The sequence below is a fragment of the Cryptomeria japonica genome, chromosome 11 (assembly GCF_030272615.1).
Source record: "Cryptomeria japonica chromosome 11, Sugi_1.0, whole genome shotgun sequence".
Taxonomy (NCBI): Eukaryota; Viridiplantae; Streptophyta; class Pinopsida; order Cupressales; family Cupressaceae; genus Cryptomeria; species Cryptomeria japonica.
In genome coordinates, this window is record NC_081415.1 from 628,417,423 (window position 1) to 628,438,112 (window position 20,690).

A 20,690-nucleotide genomic window follows, 5' to 3' on the forward strand; every position below is an offset into this window, starting at 1 on the left:
GCATAAAACAACTAGGGCACATATGGGATGTAACAATTTTTATCATTTATGTTTTAAATGGCATTTGGATTTATGGTGGTTTTGCCTTTTCTAATCATATTTTCTGCTTTTGTATATATATGAATCCAACCCCAAAAAAGAATTCCTCAATCATCTAATGTCAATGATGATGATAAAAAATTAATGATTTAGAAAATCTATTTGACGCTGAAAACTAGTTGTTGAACTTGATATTATTATTGTATTATCATTTAGAAAATCTATGTCTGCTGAAAATTCCTACTTTTAGAATATGTGTCTGTGTGTTTTGTATGGACAAACCCAAACAAAAAAAAAGTGCTCGATCCTCAAGCCGAAACCAGAATCCATACGAAAACCAGTAACTTAGTTAATACTAAACAAATTCTATTGTCCACCCACATTCCAACCTCAAAGATAAAAATATTTCTATACAAAGGAAATAGTTGATTGTTTACAAGAACAGAGGACACTGAAACTGGCCTTGCAACCAAAACCATTATCAGATGGTCCCTTATAGCTGTTTTACTTTTTTGTTATCTTGGAAAATGCATTACCCAACCCTAAAATATCTAGTGCTCCACGGGCGTTGGGGACGGGGGGATGAGGGGGACGTGTTTCCGGGACGGGGGGACCAAGGGCCTAAATTTGGGGACGGCGAGGGGACGGTGGGGGGGACGGCGGTGGGGGGGCGGCGGGGTGGTGGTGCTCATATATATACATATAGTACTTGAAAAACTAGTTTTGAAAAGATGTATAACAGTATAAGAATTAGATTTCAAATGAAACTATAGGAAATACCAAGATTACTTAGATTAGTAATACTAATTGCTAAATGCTAAATAAAATTTGACAAATGAAATTGTCAAATTGGAGATTTCTCATTTCTATCATATGAATATCGAAAAAGGAAAACGAAAATACGAATATCTGATGCCATTGCTTCTTCTAGCTTCTATCACGCTTGCAATCACTTTTCTCACCCCTTCAATCAATCTTCTTCAAGTATTTCCTCCTCTTCAAGTTGCTGGAAAAAAAATCAGTTTTCCAAAATGAGAGTGAAATCCAAAATAAACATGCTTTTGTGTTGTTTTGGGGGGTAGGGTGGGGCCCACGTCCAATTAGGGTTACCCCTTAACCCCCCCCAAAAGGCACATGTTTTAAAAAAACTTAAAAAAGTGTCTTTTTTGGCGTGGGAACGCGGGAGACGCCCATACGTCTCCCAGGAGACGCCTAGACGTCTCCACGTCTCTCTGGGAGACTGTTGACGTGTATTTTGTACACTGCCTAACACAGAATAAAATACCCAAGGGTACCTTATCCTCTCTTGAATAAAGCCTCTGATTGCTGAAGATGTCGCGAAGAAGGATCAATCAGGGTGACTTCAAGGTTCTGTAATGTAGGGTCTCTACGTGTGGATAAGCACCAGTGGTCGTTGTGAATGCTGTTTCATCAAGGGGCCTTACGTTTCCGTTCAGGAACAGATTTTCCCAAAAACTAACAAGTTCTCAAAAAGATCAAAAGGTAGGGTTTGCAAGAGATGAATCCTAATCTAATCCTAAGAATGACTCAATGTAGGCTAGACTTGGTAAGATTCGACCAATTTCAGTATTGCCAAGGAATTACAACTCTACTGAGATTGATGCGATCTTCTAAGGTGATTATTGATTTTCAAATCATCAAAAATCATAGACACTACCATGAAGGTACATATCAATAATTCAATGATGATTGAAGGTTTAAGCAATCCAAATATCTCCAGTTGACCACACAAGGCGTCCTTACAATCAGTAAGAAGCTAGTGGTTTGGAATATGAATCTCACCAAAGATCAAGCTCAACACTTAGTCCTTCAAATTTAAACACTACTTCGACTGAGAATGATTCAAGAAAGTAAACAACCATGAAGATAACCATGAGAATTGCAATAAAACACCATAACTTCAATATTTTATTGATCTCAAAGTCAACATAGACAACAATTGCTTGAAATTCTTTCTTCAATGCTCAATCTTGCTACAAAATAACTTTCTTCTCTCCAAAAGCTCTAATTCTAATTCTAATATCTCATTTCTAATAACAAAATGAAAATGAATGAGGGTATATATAGCATCCTCAATTACAATGAACGACCCAGATCAAAAGAAGATCAACGGCTGAGATTTTGACACCTAAACCCTAATTAGGGTTTTATTACAAAAGTTCCCCTTTTATTGAACAATATTAAATGCATAGCCAAATATTTAATTGGCACAAAAATCTAGGAAACATAGACCAACGATAATTAAGGCGCCACATCATCTATAACAACCTTTCTTCTAGAACCTTGTTCCCTTTCCAATGCTCCTTCTTAGCATATGCAGTGAATCTGGACACGATTCCTTCAATCTCAGCAATAGGAATCTCAGGAAGATTCCTCATTCGTTCCTCTAAGTGGATGACCTGATCGAAAGCCTTGAGAAGAGCTATGTCCCATCCAGGCTCGAGTTCCTTGATTTTCTCAATCAGGAGCATAGTGGCGAACATTTGATCTCTTTGCTCATCTGTGATAACATTCTCATCTTTGCAAAAGATGACCTTGACCTTCTCCTCCAACTCTTGAAGATTCACATCTGTCTCATCTTCAATCCTCCTGCCAAGAATAGAACATAACACCTCAAACACCTTGTCTTGAATCGGATGAATGACCTCCTCAACTTGATTGTATTTGGTACTAATGTCTTCAAAAAGAACTTCCTTCATCTGAAGTAGAGTTGACCACTAAAGTAAATTATGAGCTCCTCCATCCATTATCTTTTCTTGTGCTAAGATCTTCCTTGGTGTTTGCCTGATTACTTGCAGAACAGGAATGATAACATCTCTAGTGTGGGCAAAGGCGGCTACTGTTATCATTAGGTTGTGAATGATCTCAAGGACCTGGATAGCTCGATGGGTGGTCTGCATCATTCTTGTTGCGAACTCAATGGCAATGGTATGGGATTTGTCAATCCAAGAGCTCATAAGCTGAACCAAGCTCTTAACTCTTTCTGCCTCGCCAACTGATTCAAGGGGAAGTGCTTGCACAGGAGATACTGTTGGATCCTGACGTCCCAAAGGCTGATTGAGATGGCTAAAGTAGCCTCTCCAAGCACCGACCTCTCGTTCAAGCTTTCTATTCTTTTCCATTTCTTCTCTAAGCTTGTCTTTAAGTGCTTCAAATGAATCAGTTGCCTCATCCAGTGTCTGCTCGGCTGTGAGTGGACCAAGTTCAAAGGTCTCTACATCATACTCTTCTGCAAGGATTTCACCTTCATACTTGTCTACTGCCGGTGTAGCTATCTGCAACTTCTTGGACCCTGTCTCATCTCTGATCATCTTGGACATCTTGGTAGCCTTCCTTCTCTTTGTCACTTCGTGAGAATTTCCAACAAGGCTTTCTAAATCAATTACATTATCTTCATCTTCGATCACAATCGCCCTCGTTAGCCTCTCCTTTAACCAGTCTGGAATGGCGGACCTTGTCTCTCTAACTTGTATTTCTTTAGGCACTGATCCCTCTTCTCGGAGAGGAGATGTCACTTCATCATCATTCTTGTCTTCATGTAGCTCATTGACTTGGGGAGATTGACTTGATGAGCGTTGAGGTGCCTGCCTTTCTTCATGCTTATCATTCTGAACCATCGATTCCATAGATTCCTCAACTTCAAGTACCCTCCTCTCTTGTCCTTGACTTGTCCTTTTTTCATGTTGGGAAGATGTGCTAGATGAGTGACCTCGATGGGCCTCTTGCTTCTTCTTGGAGGGTTCCCTTTTCTCAGGTCTTTCTTTCCTTTTCGCGCTTCTAGGATGAGGATTGCCTTCACTTACGCATCTAGGGTGAGGATTGTCTTCATTTGTGCTCCTAGGATGAGGATTGCCTTCGCTTGTGCTTGCTCCTCCTTCCCCTGGCCTTTCCTCCAAAGTAAAAGTCATCGATGTGTTCTGTTCTCTCAACTTTTGATGTTGTATATCCACCCATCTGCGAGTACAAGACAAAATCGGAGCCATCAAAGTTCTCAAGTCTGTAATTTCAGGTTCATTCCAATCTATCTTCACTGTTTTGTCCTCTCGGTCATAAGATGATTGGAGATGTCTGCCACTGTCCTGGGCTTGATCACCCACTCTGTAAATTTTGCATTTCCTGATGAGATCTAAAGGTAATCTGGAATGTATCTTTCTTTTCACCTCTAAATCACTTGAGAGATTCATCAAAAAGTCCTCTATCTGAAATTCGTGCTTGTATTTTCTACCAACTGTTTCTTCTACATATCCATAAGGATCAAAATTCTCTCTCAAGGCAAAGAATGAAAATGAATATAAGGCCAATTCCTTCTCTGCATCATCCATGGCTAGAGCATTAGGACATACCTCAACTGAATTCCCTAGTATGATAGGCACAGGAATTCCATTTCCATGCCTGTGTCTGAATGCCTTTGCATAAGCCGCCAACTGCCTAGTCACCTCCAGTAACACTATTCTGTCTGTCGGATATCTTGGCAACATATATGGAGGTGAAGGACACCCATGAACTCTAATATATGTAAACTTCTGGAATTGGATAAACCAAGCACCATACCTCTTTACAATCTCCTGTGCATCCTGAGATATCCGATTGTGAATCCCACCCTGCAATGTCCTGGTGATGTTCATTGTGAAGGTATCATTAACTAACTTGTAGTTACTTCCAGGTGGGTGATGCAAATGAACATAAGATTCACAAACTCTGACTTCCCCCGGTCCTCTTCCGATCACTCCTCTGTGAGGTAGTCCTGCATATTCAAAACTCCTGATCAAGGCATATATGATGTATGAACTCATGTGGAAGGACTTGGTAGCCTTCAGTCTTCTCAACTGCACGTCCAAGCAATGGCTAATAATTCTAGCCCAATGAATTGTTCCTTTTCCTTGAACTATCACTTGGATGAAGTAGAACATCCAGTTCTCAAAATAGAAGGCTTGAGGAGCCCCTGTAACTCGATTGAGTAAGGTTATCAAATCTCTGTATTCTTCCTGGAAGTCGATCCTATGTGGTGTGTTTGGAATCTTGCTCAGGCGAGGACGACTTTTGAGTAACCAATTCTTATTGATGATGCTTAAGCAGGTGTCTGGATCATCTTCGTACATGGATCTAGCTCCTTCCAAGCTTTTGTAAATCATATCTTTATGTTCTGGCAGATGGAGAGCTTCACTGATAGCCTCCTCTGAAAGGTAAGCCAAAGTGTTTCCTTCTTTGGACACGATTGATCTGGATTGTGGGTCATAATGGCGGGCACACTCGATCATCAGCTCAGGACACTGGACTGCTGGAGGGAAGCCGGCCGCCTTGATAATGCCACTTTCAATTACTCTTCTTGTGACAGGTGATGGCTTTCCAATGTAAGGGACCTCTCGAAACTTCTTCACATTGAAGTTTCCCAAGTTGGTATCTCCAATGTTGCTCCATTTTGACACGATCTTGGTCTCCACTTCTTCATTCCTTTGATCTTCCTTCATGAGAGCTGGACGACTAGTGGATGCTCCTGTCTTCGGGGTCGCCATCTTGATACCTACACAACATTTCATAATGAGCAATATACTTTGCAACGTAGAAATATAGACTGGATTTAAGTTTTAAATTTAGGAAACTTCATGATAAATCTTTGAATTATCATTTCCTAAATATGACTATGCAATTGGAAATTCAAAATTTCAAAATTTGAACAAGGGAGATCTCGCCATACCTCTTCTTGAGAACTAACTCTAAAAATGATGCAAAATTAAGAAATTCGCTAGGCAAAATGAAGATCAAAGTCCTCTAGCAAATGCGCCTCCATCAACTTCACCACCTTTTGGTCTTCAACGCCTTGAGGAAAACTCGCTCCACCTCTAGCCTCCAACAAAGTTCGCACTCCTTCTTAGACCAGATTTCGCACCTCTATTGCTTCTCCAAATCGCATTTGAATAAATGATTGAATGATGGATTAAAATGCTTCAAAATACCTCTCCTATATAGGCGCTCACTATTGCAATTGCCCATAGGCCGACTTGAAAATAGGCCAAAATAAATAAAAATTAAATAAGAGAAGAGGCCGACTTTGCAAAAAACATTAAAATAATATTCCCAAGCGCTCCATTTTTAAATTTAATTTAATAATAATTAATTTTAAATGCCTTTGTAATTAAAATTTCGATTTTTTAAAGGCTTAAATTAATTATTAAATGCCCATGCGCTCTTATTAATTGCCAATTTAATTAAAATATTCCAAGTTTTAGCGAATTTGGCATTTAATGCAATTTGAAGGATATTGGCGCCTAAGCATGGGAAAAATAAGGGAGATCAAACAACATCGCTCTGGTCCCTTGGAGAGGGACAGGAGCGCCCATGCATTTTGGCCTTGTATTTCTTGCTTTTCATGTTCAAAGTCTTATCTTGGACGTCCAAAATGGCATTTTCATTTGGAATCTTGAGTTTGATTTATTCCATCTTTGGAAGGAGTGCACTTTAAAACACTTTCGCCCTGGTCCCTTGGTGAGGGACAAGAGCGATCTTACCTTTGTCCTTGGTCCTTGTCTTTTCCAATCGCCAATTCATGCTGCAAGGCAATCAATGATCTCCTTTGTTCGTTCTATGCATGTTCATCTTGCTTTCTTAAGACAAAATGAGTTCCTCTTAAGATTTTCGCCTTGGTCCTCCAGTGAAGGACAGGAGCGATTTTTGTATTTGTGCCCAAGATTGTCGATTCTTGGAGTCAATTCCTTGTTCATCGTCCTTCGAAAGACATTTTTGACTTTGCATATCCTTGCCTTGACGTGGTTTTGGAAGGGAATGGTTCTTTTTATGAAAATCGCCTTGGTCCTTGAGTGAAGGACAAGAGCGCCTTTTAGTTCTTGGTACAAACCCTTGATCGTGTCATCTTTAAATCACTTTCTGAACGTAGAATATCACTCCGCCTTCCATCTTGAGTCTTTGAAATGAAAGTGGCATTCTAAAATTAGGCATACTTGAAGATTTCGCTCTGGTCCCTTGGTGAGGGATAGGAGCGCCTTAGCCATTTTCATCAAGTCTTGTGGTCTTTGCAACTTTGTCCTTCCTTGTAGCGCTTTAAATATCATCGCCATCTTGTGCCTTGGCCTGGATTCGTCTAAATTTAGAGGGGAAGACATGATAATGTGTTTTTCGCCCTGGTCCCTGGGTGAGGGACAGGAGCGCCTTGGCCATTATAGGCTCCACTTGTGTTTCGCAATCTTTCAAAATTATCTTCAATGGAGTGATTACGCCTTCCTTCACTCATCTCAAACGTAAAACTTGCTTTTCCTTTGCCAAAAACTTGTCTCTTGAGAAAATCGCTCTGGTCCCTGGGTGAGGGACAGGAGCTTCCTTTGAAAATCGCTCTGGTCCCTTGGAGAGGGACAGGAGCGCTTTGGTTACTTAGGTTGATTTTCTCCATTGTGGCCCATTCAAGTTATATTCAACGAGCAAAATATACTTTCCTTGTCCTCCTCAAATCGCGAAATCACTTAAATCTTGCAAGGATAAGGCAAACTTGGAATTCAAGCTCCGGTCCTTCAGTGAGGGACAGGAGCGCCTTTATCTTTCTAGGCCAAAAGTTCAACCTTTCATTGCTAACGACTAAGTCTGGATACTCCATTATGCTCGCTTCATCTTTCCTTGCGTCCTTGATGCTCCAGTTTGATCAACCAAGACCCAAAATGATCAAAACAAGCCATTTCGCCTTGGTCCTTCAGTGAAGGACAGGAGCGATTTTTGCCTTAAACCTTAAAAACTTGTCATTTTTGAGTCTTCAAAATCTTCAAAATCTTCAATTCACGTTCGATCATATCCCCTGGCGACCCTGCACAAAAACATTGAGACAAGTCAATAACCAAGATGCACAAAACATCATTTTCGCCTTGGTCCCTGGGAGAGGGACAGGAGCGAATTTACCTCTATAAGTCAAAATATCCAAAATTTAGGTTTTCAGTCACTTCACAAGGCATAATTAGGTCATTTCTAAGGCTAGGAATCAGTTATCAAGCCATCGAAAATTTGGCCAAAAATTACCCTGATAAAAAAAATGCACAATTCCATCATTAAAATGCTAACACTTAGACCAAATTTGAATTTGCCCTCAAAATCTTGACTGGACCTAACCTGAGACATACTTAACCTTCCTGACAGGCTCATCTTATTTCAAAATTTGCAACCCTCAGGAGAATGCTCAATAACCTTCAAAATTTGACTGGACTCGGCCTGAAAATATCCAATAGAAACCCCTAAGGCTTAACCCTAGTCCAGACGACTCATTCACTCACTCAAAACCCTAAGAGTAGAGAGAAGAACAGGCAAAACAAAAGCAAAAGAGGGGGTCCCCATTTTAATGGGGCGATGTGTGAAATGGTCACAACAGAGACGCGGAGACGCGGGGACGTCTCCACGTCCCGGCGGCGTTTGGGTGGCGGTGGTGGGACGGCGAGGGACGTCGCGTCCCCGTCCCCCCGTCCCCGAGACGTCTCTGACGGGGGGACGCGCCCAAAAGGGGGGGGGACGCGTCCCCGTGGAACACTGAAAATATCTCAAATGGGTGAGATTGGAGATACCATATAGGAATCTAAAATTTATGCTGAAAATCGATAGTGATAATAGCCCCTCATTCAGAAATGTAAAGAAGTCCGTATGAGCTCCTTCAGGTTTTAATTCAATAGGTAAGTTCAGGCCATATACATAGACTGCCAAACAAAGTGAAATTATAACTGGCATTATAGTTTCATATAGCAGCTCCAGGAATGGCATGTCAGTTTTAATTTATTGATAGTTTATTGAAGTATCAACAAAACCATGCTTTCTTAGCTAATTTGTTTATATTCATTTTTAAAATATCTTTATGATTATTCATTGGAAAGCTATTGTTTTCCTTAACCTTTGCTAAGAAATGCTGACATGGACGAGGCATAGCCCTTAGAACTGCTAAGAATTATGAAAGTATAAATTGGTGTGCTTACCTATGTGTACCATTTTCCAATCATAAATCTGCTATGTTCCACCAAGTTTCCTGATGCAGGGATGGGGGGATGGGGGGCTAAAGTTTGGGGATGGCAGGGGGATGGCGGTGGTGGGGCAGCGAGCGAGTGCTGCTGACTTACATATGGTACTTGAAAAATTAGTTATAAAAATGTAAACTGTACAAGGAATAAGTAAACACATTGCAATGATTGCATTGAACTTTGAACATTAAGTTATAAATACAAAGATTGTGTTGAAGCATCTTAAAAGGATCTAACCCTGTTAAGTTTATAGTCTCAGACGAAAGAGAAAATCGCACAGTAACTATCGTACTGATTGCATATTTGTTACGATCTTACTGATTGCGTATTAGTTAGCAGACTTAACTAACAATACTTAGACATAAACAAACATTCGAATTACACCTAAGTTGTTGATGCCGATGTTGGGTAGGATCGTGACTCCACACAGGGGTCACGACCCTATGTGGAACCACGATGGTTCCACATAGGATCGTGCCTCCCTGTGGAGGCACGATCGTGGTTCCACATAGGGTCGTGACCCCTGTGTGGAGTCACGATCCAATATGTGAATGATATATAGATGCCAAACATGTTCCCTGCAGATGTTAAGAAAAGATAACAGAGCATAGGCGACCAGTATACGGATAAATATGAAACTCCATACTGACATTGCCAAAGGTTCATTTTATTACATACAGTAAATAAAATCACTGCAGAGATCAGTCACAGATATATGTAATTTGCAAACCAACAGAGGCAATTCGATAGAAGAATAAAATCGAATTAACAACATACAGAGATCAGAGAACTGATTAATAAAACTATTCTAACAGTCTGTTTAACATTTACAAACCCTAAAGACAGTAAAAGCTCTAATTACCCCTATCATTTCAGCTTAAGGTATGGAAATAATAGTATAAATCTATTTCAGTATCATTGTCATGAAAAGCATGTTTATATGTGTAATGACCACCGTAGATGATCTTTTATTTTTTAACAAGGATAAGAACCATCCAAATTGAAACAATGCTACTGTGCTATTAAGTACTGATAACGATTACAAGCTGATACAAATGTTGGTACAGGGCAGTACATTGAAAAGACACTTGTAGATTTCCTGAATCGCACAAAACTAGCACCCAATAGAAAATACCTTGAAACGTTAGCTGAAATGATCACTATAGGTAGGTGTTGATGTGTTTTTATGCACCTCAAACATAGAATAAAATACCAAGGTATTCTATCCTCTCTTGAACAAAGAAACCTCCTATGCTATGCAAGGTGATCAAATGAGATGACTCCAAGGTTTACAATGCGAACTATGTGACTTAAATGTTGTGGATAGACTCAGTGATATATGATGTGATTTTGCTGGAATCACAAGGGGATTTATGTTTATGAACTCTACTGGAACGTGGGCTCTATACTATTTGCTTAGGAAATAAAGACAAAAAAGATAAGGGTTGAGAAATCTAATCTAATTATAAGAACAATGATAACGATGGATGAAACTTAGACAAATTCCCTCAAATCAAGCTTTGCTACGCCATGGTGACAACAGCTACACAAAGTTGATGCAATCTTCTAAGGAAATGGAAGATTTTCACATCGTGAATGCATCACTCAAGTACCCAATACTGTTGCATCTTGAACAAGTATCCACAATCGAACCTAGCGCAATGATTAGGCTCAAGATATCTTTACACTGTAGCTTACAATCAGCTAACCACTAAAAGTATGAACCGAGGAATTCATCATAATATCTTCATAAACATCCACCATGATGAATGACCTCTAATTAATCTTGAGAAGCAACAAGGAACCATGCAAAATGTAGAAACACAACTTATACATCCACCATAACTTTAATGAAAGTATTGAATTGATTTCAACATAACTTAGCAACAATTTCAAGTTTGCTCCTCCTACTCTACTCTAATTGCTATCTGCTATCTAACAATTGCTAACTTTTGTCTATTAACCTTTACAATGAATGGCTCGGATTGATTTTCAAATCAACGACCAATATTTAACAATAAAACCCTAATTAGGGTTAGTTACAATTAGCTCCCTCTTGACCAATAAGATCATTACGTTGCCTTGATTACATCTTTCTAGGTGAAGGACCAATAGGAAATAAGGTTAGGTACATTAAACAATATTCAATGTAGTGCCACATGTCACATGTGTGATTGTCCTTCTTGGATGAGCCAGGTTGATTGGGTTGATGATGATTGCATGCCAATTCAACATGCACAACTTGTAGATCATCACAAAGAAGTGTTTGTGACTGAACAATATCTCTTGATACTCAACATTTCCAACTGCTCGAGGCGATGATGATGGGACATATTCCCAAATTGTATCATCTTTGAATGATCAAGTCCTTAGCTTTGATTAACTCTTTTGAAACTATCTCTCCTCCTTGATCATCACTTTTCCATCTTCATGTTTGGGAATATTCTTTCTCTTGTGATGCACTTCCATCCTTTTTACTCTGGAATTTTGACTTATTTCCTTCCTTAACTCTCTTTGATCTTGAAATCGCCTACCTTGGACTTGGATTCAATGGATGTAATTCCTGACTTCATGATGTGGAATCCCTTGTGATTCTTTGCATCTCATCCTCACGTTTGGGAATTCCATCCTTGTTTTCTCCTTGATGATGTTTAATCCTTCGTCTTGGGCTTAGATTCCCTTTGCACATGATGTCCTTGACTGGGATTACCTTTGTAGTTCCAACCGTGATCTTGGATTTTCAGAGGAAATTCAAGATTGTTGCAACATTTCCCTCCTCATGTTGATTTTTTCCAATTCTTTGTTGAGATGTTCTTGCCTTGAAATTTTTCAAACTACATGTTGCATTTTCAAAATTGTGATGACATTTCTCTTTGTCTTCATCATTGAAAAGTGACTCTTGTGTTTGCTTTGAAATGTAGACTTTGTTGAATACTTGATTCTTCATATCACTTTGAATGTTCATCTTTCTTAGCTCGAACCTTGATAATGCATTGTTGAGTCTTGATCCATCATTCCTTGCTTACTTTCTTGCAATGATTCAATAACTTGGAGCGCATATTCATAGTAGTCAAGAAATTTTATCCTAATAAGTGGGAGTAATTGTAGTATGGGAGAAAAATTTCCTTGACACAAATCCATGGTAGCAAGGAAATTGATGCCTAGTGCAAATTGCACTTTGACGACAAAATTTCAACCTTTGAGGAGAAATTGAATGTTATCTTGTCTTCATCTCCATTCATCACTCAATCTCCCAAACAATTCCCTCTTGGAACTTTGATTTGTTGTCTTGATCATTCTCTATACGTCCTTGAACATTGATCTTAGCCACCCCTCATGGATTAGGGTGAAATTGCAAGACAAAGGTGAATTAGCACCCATCTTGGGCGGGATTGCAGGAGGGTCTTGTAAATAACACCCATACTTAAGCAATTTGCTTGTTAGAGCGCAATCTCTACCCTGTTAAGGATTTCTCTCTTGGGTGGACTTTACGCATGAAAGGAAATGTATTCCTTGGGCAGAATTGCACATGGAAGGTGAAATAGTGCCCTTTGTAAAATTCCTCATTGTGATTCCCTTCATGTTGCAATACTTCCATTAAGTTTTTGATATTATGGTACAAATCCATCATGATTAGGAAATTTTGATGCTTGGAGTGCACATTTCCACCTTTGATAGGAAATTTCCATGCTAGAGCGCTAATTCATTATGGTTTGGAAATTTCATTGAAAGATGAACACAATTTCTAGCTTGTTTGGAAATTTTGTTGCCTTGGAAGAAAATTTCCACTTGCACCTTGAGTGCATTTTGGATGAGGATAGGACATCTTCATGTTTGGAAATGGAAATCTTGAGTGGAATTCTACCAAGTAAAGGAAGTTCTTGAGCACTAATTCATCATAGAGAGGAAGTTAACTTGTATTTCATGACTTGTAAGTTGATTTCCTCATTTTGAACATTTTTCCTCACTTCACTCTCCTAGACGACCCTTTGGCAACATCGACAACTTTTTACATTTTGACAAAGACTTCCACATTCAAACTCTGGATTTCCATACCTCAAGCATGGACTTCGAAATAATCATTATTGCAATTCTAGACCTTGAAAGGGCAAATTCAACTTATGCAACAGACCTTGACCTAGAAGCGGATTTCCCTCCTCAAACATGGATTTTGTCTTTGAGATTCAATCCTTGATAAATTTCCTCATTCCACATCTCAACCTAGGGATTCTTGACCTAACTTACCTATTCCACACTTGAACATATCCCTACCAAGGATGAAATCCACACTTACTACATGGATTGAACAATGTTTAACCATCCAGATTGACAAGACATCATCTCTCCCTAAGAGCTAAGAGACTAAGAAACCCAAGAATGTTGCCAAACTTAAACTAAGAAGCGAAAAAGAGGGGTCCCCGTTTGCAATGGGGCAATGTGTGAAAACGTCACAACAATAGGGAACACACATTTTGATTTAAATTATTGTATACGAGAATACAGGTTTGACACAATTGGAAAATATGGTGTAGGTCTGAAACATCACTATTGTAGGTCCAAACATCCCCTTAAAGCCTCCGAAAACTCACTCTATGCAACCATGTTTGCCACCAAGCAATGCCAAACAGCTTGAGATAGACTCAACGATACCAAACAGTCTTAAAACTTTGCAAGTTAGTTTGCAAGCGTTTCTGACACAAGAAACTTTTGATAAATGTCTCCTTGGTGAGAAATGTCTTGGAGACAACTAAGGAAACTTGGTGGCATTGAAGGGATGGTAGAGGGACATTCCCCAAGTGTTCCTACATCTCGGGGATGTCCTCGTTGTTGATGTGTTTTTTATGCACCTCGAACACAGAATACCAAAGTATTTTATCCTCTTTTGAACAAAATCACCTCAGATGCTAAATATCTGATCAACTAAGATGATTCCAAGGTTTATAATATCAGTTTTTGACATGTGGATAACTCAATGGCGATTGTGATTTTGCTGTTTACACAAAGGGACTTAATTGTTCTTGAAGATTTAAACTTATCATGAATGGAAATAGATTTGTCGATAGTTTCAAATGACTTAAGATTTTGCAAATGAGTTCTTGATCTACTTCTAACAAAGATTTTAAAATAAAATGCAAAAGGAAAAGGGTTTAGAAGTTCTATTCTAATCCTATTCTAAGCCTAGAATGCAAGAGATAGCGAATGATTCAATGAAATTCAACTAAGCTAGGTATTGTCATCAAAGAACAACTCAACACAGGCTTAGTGCAATCATCTAAGGTAATTAATAGATGTTCAAATTCATACTAACAACACCAACATTGACATCATCAATTCGATGCATAACAATGAGCAAGCACAAATTGAAGTTAAGTTCAAATTTGATTCTAGTTGACCATGCAAGGCAAACTTACAATCAGCAAGAAGCTAGTGGTGTGGAGAAAATGAATTTCATATGAATGCACTCAACAATTTGTTTCGTTCAACTACAAATACTTAAAACAAATTCTAATCTAAATTTTGGAGTTATGAGAACCACACAATGCTTCAAAATCTCAATAAAGTCACCAAATTTCAATGATCAAATTCAATTTAGCAGCATATAGGTGACAATTCTAAAAAATCACTCTCTTACAAATGAGAGGCAAAGGGGTTTATATAGAGTCTCAAACCAAAATGGATGGCTAGAATCAAAGGCTGAGATCATGCCAACGTTGCCCTAATTAGGGTTTACATCAAAAAGTGGAATAAAAAATGGAGTCCAATGGGATGACGCCTAGTTATCAAGTAGGGAATCTTCCAGAAGATTCCAGTCTACATCCCTCTCTCTAGCTGCATACTCAACGAATCTAGCGAAGACTGAGTTGAGTTCCTCCATCGTAACATTTGGTAGACCTTCCTGCTGCAAATCGGTCACATCCAAGGCATTTGAGCAAGCATCGAAAATGCTCTCCCAATCCGACATAAGCTTCTGCAAGTTGTTGATGTGAGTCATGAGAGAAATCAAATTGTCCAACTAATTCTTCCTTATGGATTCTAATTGTTTGAAATAAATAAACTTCATTTTCTGTTTCAATTCTTTCAAATTCAAAGTATTGAAAGTGTGGACATCTTGTCCCAATAACTCTTCAATAGATGCGAGGATCTTGGATCATATCTCTTGAATTGATCCCTCCATATCCATGCACTCCTGCTTCGCATGCTCAAACACTGACTTCCTCATAGACAAGGAACAATACCACCATGGAAATCATACACATTGCCATCTTGAACAACTCCCTCTTGGATCAATGTGGACATAGGAATCCGCTTCAACACCTTGAGGCGAGAAATAGTCTTTTCTTGCGCTAGTTGGAAATCTTCCCACACTCCCTCCAAGTGTTGCATCCTAAATATGAGCATCATTGTCTTATCATATGCTTGAACGAACCAAGCTAGGAAATCATCCGCTTGCCTTGATATATCCTTTGTACATTTATCAACCTCCTGGTAAGTATTCCTCATTGCCTCATGAATGTTGGGTGATCAATGAGCAATAGCAATAGGCAAAACAAAGGTAGGATCCTTGTGCCTTAGGGAATTCAACCATTCAATATACTCCTTGAGTCTTATGGTCTCAATCTCTAAAAACTCTTTCTTTTCTTCAACCTTGTTTAACCACGCCTCAATTGCCTTGGCGGTATCATTCAGCTCTTGAAACTCTTGCTGCTTCATAGTAGGCCCAAGGTCAATTGTGGTAACTTGATAATCCATAAGAGTAATTACATCTCTAGTGTGATCACTTGTCAAGACAGCCACTTGTGCAATGCGTGTTCCTGTATCATGTCTAGTAATCCTAGAGAACTTCTTCACCTTCTTCTTCTCTTTTTCCTTGCCAATCCGGGGTAGGAAGTCATTAATATCTTTAGTGGGCTATGCCTCTATCACTTTCTTCTTCTCTATGTTGCTCAACAACCAATTAGGAATCGTAGAGAATTCCTTCCCATCTTCGAGTTGTTGATCTTCATCAAGTCCTCTCAAGGCTGAAATAACCTCATCATCTATTTTTTCCTTAGACAAATCCACCACGTCATTGCCCAAATGGACCTCAAGCTGAATTGTGGGAGATCCTGGTTGCTCTTTATCATCTTCATGTGGTGCCGATTGTGCTGATGCATGCATATTTTGATCAGTCTCCGGTAGGATTTCCGTGTCGGAACCTTGCTCAGATTCATTGTCCTCTGTCATATCATTCTCCTTCACAAATGAGGAACTCATGGTAGATTGGAGAGTGTTAGACTTGTGCTTCTCATGCCTTGATTCATGGCTAACAATCTCGTTGCCCTTTGTCTGTGATCCTCCAAGCATACCTTTCCTTCTCATTATGTGTTCTTACATTGCTTATTGTCCTTTTTTCATCATTGAGAGAGGACTTCTTATCTTCTCATAGGTTAAGGTGGTCTTTTGTTTTTTTAGTTCATTTATCTGCTTATCCACCCATTCTCTGGAGCAATCACTCACATCTCTCATCAAAATGCTCAAATCTACAAACTCAGGTTGAGACCAATTGAGTGACGGGATAGGCTTGTCCTTCTCCTTTGCATATTGCGGATGGATATGATCCCCATCATCTTTCACCTGATCTAGAATAGAGAAGAAGTTAGCATGAAGTCCACTGACATCCGAGACCACATCTTCCTCCTAACTTCGAGCTCATCCATAAGATTAGCCCGATAATCCTCGATGTCAATCCCGTGTGTAAAGTTCTCTCCCTTAGTAGTTCAGATTCTTTGAAATGGATCAAATTGATGCTTGGCTCTATAAATTCCAAGATGAAAGAACTCAAGTTCTTCATTAGCCGTTTCTATTGTTTCTGCGGTGGGGCATACCTCCATCATCTTCCCAAGTGTGATAGGAAAAGTAATCCCTTGCCCGTGCTTCCCCTTCTAGATGCAATCAAACTTTGAGAGTTGCCTCACTACCTCAAGTAACACCATCTTGTTTGTGGGATAACTAGGAAGCTTGTATGGTTCGGAAGTGAATCCTTAGGTATGTGAAGGTAGGAAACTGAATATACCATGATCCGTACTTCTCAGTAAGTGACATTGACTCCTTGGATAATCGTTTATGTATCCTGCCTTGCCGCAACTGTGTGATTTACATGGTGAAAGCATCGTTCACCTTTCTATATTGTTCTATCTCATGCAGGTAGAGTTGTGGATAACACTCATACACCTTGTATTGTCCTGACCTGCTTCCAACTTCGCCCTTGCATATCAATCCTTTGTAAACTATTTGCCTTGCTAGCATGTAGACTATGTAGGAAGTCATGTAATAAGTCCTAGTCCTTTCCAAACTCCTCAACTGGATGTCCAAGTTGTCACTTATAATCTTTGCCCAGTTGATCATAACCATTTAGCTATCTCTTTAATAAAGTAGAAGATCCATGTTTCAAATAGCACTCCCTAAGGTACTGCCATGACTCGGTTGAGTAGAAATATCAAATCGCTGTACTCCTCTTTGAAGTCTGAACATAGGAGTCTATTGGGTAACTTAGAGTGGTGACGCCTTGTCTCAAGGATCCACTCGTTATTGATAACTGTCAAACATGACTCCGATTGGGCTTCCTCCTTGGTTCTCTCTTGTATGTCTTGATATCTAGGGATTCTAAATGCCTCCCCAATTGACTCTTCAGTTAGGTATGCAAGCATCGGCCCCTTAGGTGTTTTGATCGTCCTGGTTTATGGATCATAGTGCCTTGCACACTCAACCATGAGCTCATTGCACTATATAGATGGTGGAAAGCCAACTACGTGGTAGATTCCACTCTTCATGATGTTGACCGCCAAGGAAGATGGTAGATGATTCTTTGATCCATACAATCTCTGCTTCATCCTCCTCATATCCAAGTACTCTATGTTTGTATCTCCAATTCTCTTCCATTTGGAAGATATCTGCGACTCCGAATAATATCCTTCTTGTACATTCTTCAATTGAGTCTTCCTCGCAGCTATCCCCGCCTTAGACATAGCACTTGTACGAAGCTGGAAGTCAATAACATGTAAAATAACTCAAATAATTAATTTTCAGAATTATCCTAAGTCCTGATTTTGAATGATTTTCATGTTTAAAATCAGAAATTTAACACTTCATAACATGAATTTTGGAAATAATGGAAATTTAGATCATAATGCGGGCATTTCACCCTCTAAAAACCTGAGTTTCAGACTAAAAAGAAGTCTGATTTCAATGTCTAAGTCTAAAAACTCCTCTCAATACTCAGAAAATGAAGCAGTTTGATGCCTAAAATGTTGTCTTAGTTCTGATTTTCTGAGTACAAAGTCTGAAAATGCCTCTGCAAACTGTGCTTTAATGGCTGAAACCCTCACAATCCTGGCTCACTTCACACACTTGGAGCGATCTGCTTTCAATCAATCTGAAAATCTTCACGTTTTTCCCTGGATCAGCAGCTGGGAATGACGTCTTGCATGGGAATGATAGCTGGAAACAATGACATGCATAGGAAAAGGTGGCTGGAAATGTGTCTCAGATCTTCAATCAGCAATGGTGCCTCCTTTCTCAGCCCTAGCGACCTCCAATGGTGAGGCAATTGATGCCTCAAACAAAATCTCACCTCACTTTTGGCAATGGCGTACTTCTAACTTGCTCTTCCAGCCCTTCAAATATCAAATCAGTCAATAATAATAAAATAGTTGCTGGACTGTCTTTTATTCACTTTTTCGCCTTTCGTTTTTCACCATGGCATGCATGTGGGATAAAAATATACTGTAATTGCCCAATTGGAAAATTGCACCATATAGGGACACTCCAATTTAACTTCATTTCATCCGCATTTTGTCCACCAAATGCAATGGTGGAGAATCAATGCTCATTGGGATTCACTTGCCATTAAAATCGCCTTCATTTTGCCTTTGAGGATTCATCTAATCATGCAAGGGGAAAATCGAACCCCATCCGGACATTAAGATTTCATTATTAACTCACTTTTCTTCACATATTTTCCCCAAGTGGAAAATCGATCTTCGTTTGGACTTACCAATTTGATCAAATCTTTGTAAAATGCCCTCAAGTGGAGATTCACCCCTCACCGGGATTCAATTTCCCAATAAAATCTATCAAAACTCATCATTATTCCTCTAGGGGAAATTCAATGTCCATCAGGACACATTAACTTCATCATTTCTTCACATTTTGTCCCAAGTGGAGAATCGACCTCCGTTAGGACACTCAAATTCATTACTATTTTGCTTCATTTCAATTATTTTCCCTCTTGTGGAAAATCGAACCTCATCAGGACGCTCAATTTGTGCTTAAACTTGGTCATTTTACCCCTTAGTGGAAAAACGTGGGTCATCGAGACTCACCTTCTTTATGCATTTTTGCTCTTGTAGGCCTAGTGGAAAAATGACCTCCATAGGGACACCACCTTTGTCTTGAGTGGAAATTCCCGAGTCATTGGGATTCTCCACAAAATCATTTACAAACTAAGTCCATGAGTTGAAAAATGCACCTCATTGGGACTATGTCCATTTTCATCATTAAAATATCACTTTCTTACTCAAGGAGTGGAAATTCATGCTCCATCAGGACTTTCATCATTTTTATCTCTATAATTGAGTGGAAAACTGTCTCCCATCGGGACTTTTCACTTTACACTTTAATTACTTGGTGGAAAAACATTTTCCATTGGAACTTTTGATGATTTTCACATTGTAAAAGTCCAATCTTACTAATTTTAACCATTTCGCTCAGTGGAAATTCTATTTCCATCGGGACTTTTAACATTTTGTCAAGATTTGAGGGATGGAAAATAGAAGTCCATCAAAACTTTGTGCATTTTTAACTTATTTTACCTCCTAGGAGTGGAAAAACAACTCCTATAGGGACTTTTGTTACTTGTGCACACAAATCACACCAATTTGCAACATTTTAAACACATTATGCTCACATTTTGATGGCTAGCTGCAACCTCAACACTTAGAAAAAAATTTAGGATCACCTTTAACATTTTGACATTTTTAAACACTTTGATCCTATTGACATCAAAACTCAAAATTTAACATTGCTTACATATTGAAGACCTTTGAACATGATCATATCAAAATTAGACTTGGGCACGAAAGCTCAAAATTGCCACCTAACTGCCCAAAACCCTAAACTAACAAAAACTGGAAAGCAAGAAAGAGGGGGTCCCCGTTTGCAATGGGACGATGTGTGAAAAGTTCACAATACCCGTCTCAAAAACTCCTGCATTTTCAGGGGGGACACATCCCCATGGAACATTGGGTCAAAAAAATGAAAACAATTTACCTCTTTGCAAAAATATTCTTCTATGATCTTCTTGGCTGTTAATAGACACTTGCAAGAAGGAATGGCATTGCAACCATTGTAGAACCTTCAAAGATCAACAATCAACTCTCTCTTTCTTGAATGACAAGAAAAAATGAAAGTTTAACCTTTCGGAATGGAATTCGTTTTTTCACTTTTTGCAATAGAACTGAGCTCAAATGAACATGTCCTTGTGTTTGGAATGCTTTAAAAGCTTTTGGGGCTTGAAATCTGTTTTAGGGTGCCCAGATCAATCAAAGTAGGAAAAAGTAAATAAAAAACCAATTTAAAAATAAATGTAGTGGAATT

At 39.1% G+C, this 20,690-nt stretch overlaps 1 protein-coding gene across 2 annotated transcripts in view; it reads left to right on the forward strand.

Moving 5' to 3' along the window:
- The window catches only part of LOC131063147 (mediator of RNA polymerase II transcription subunit 15a), a 101,104-nt gene that overhangs the window by 51,751 nt on the left and 28,663 nt on the right, over positions 1–20,690 (forward strand). The gene's annotated exons all lie outside the window — the stretch shown is intronic.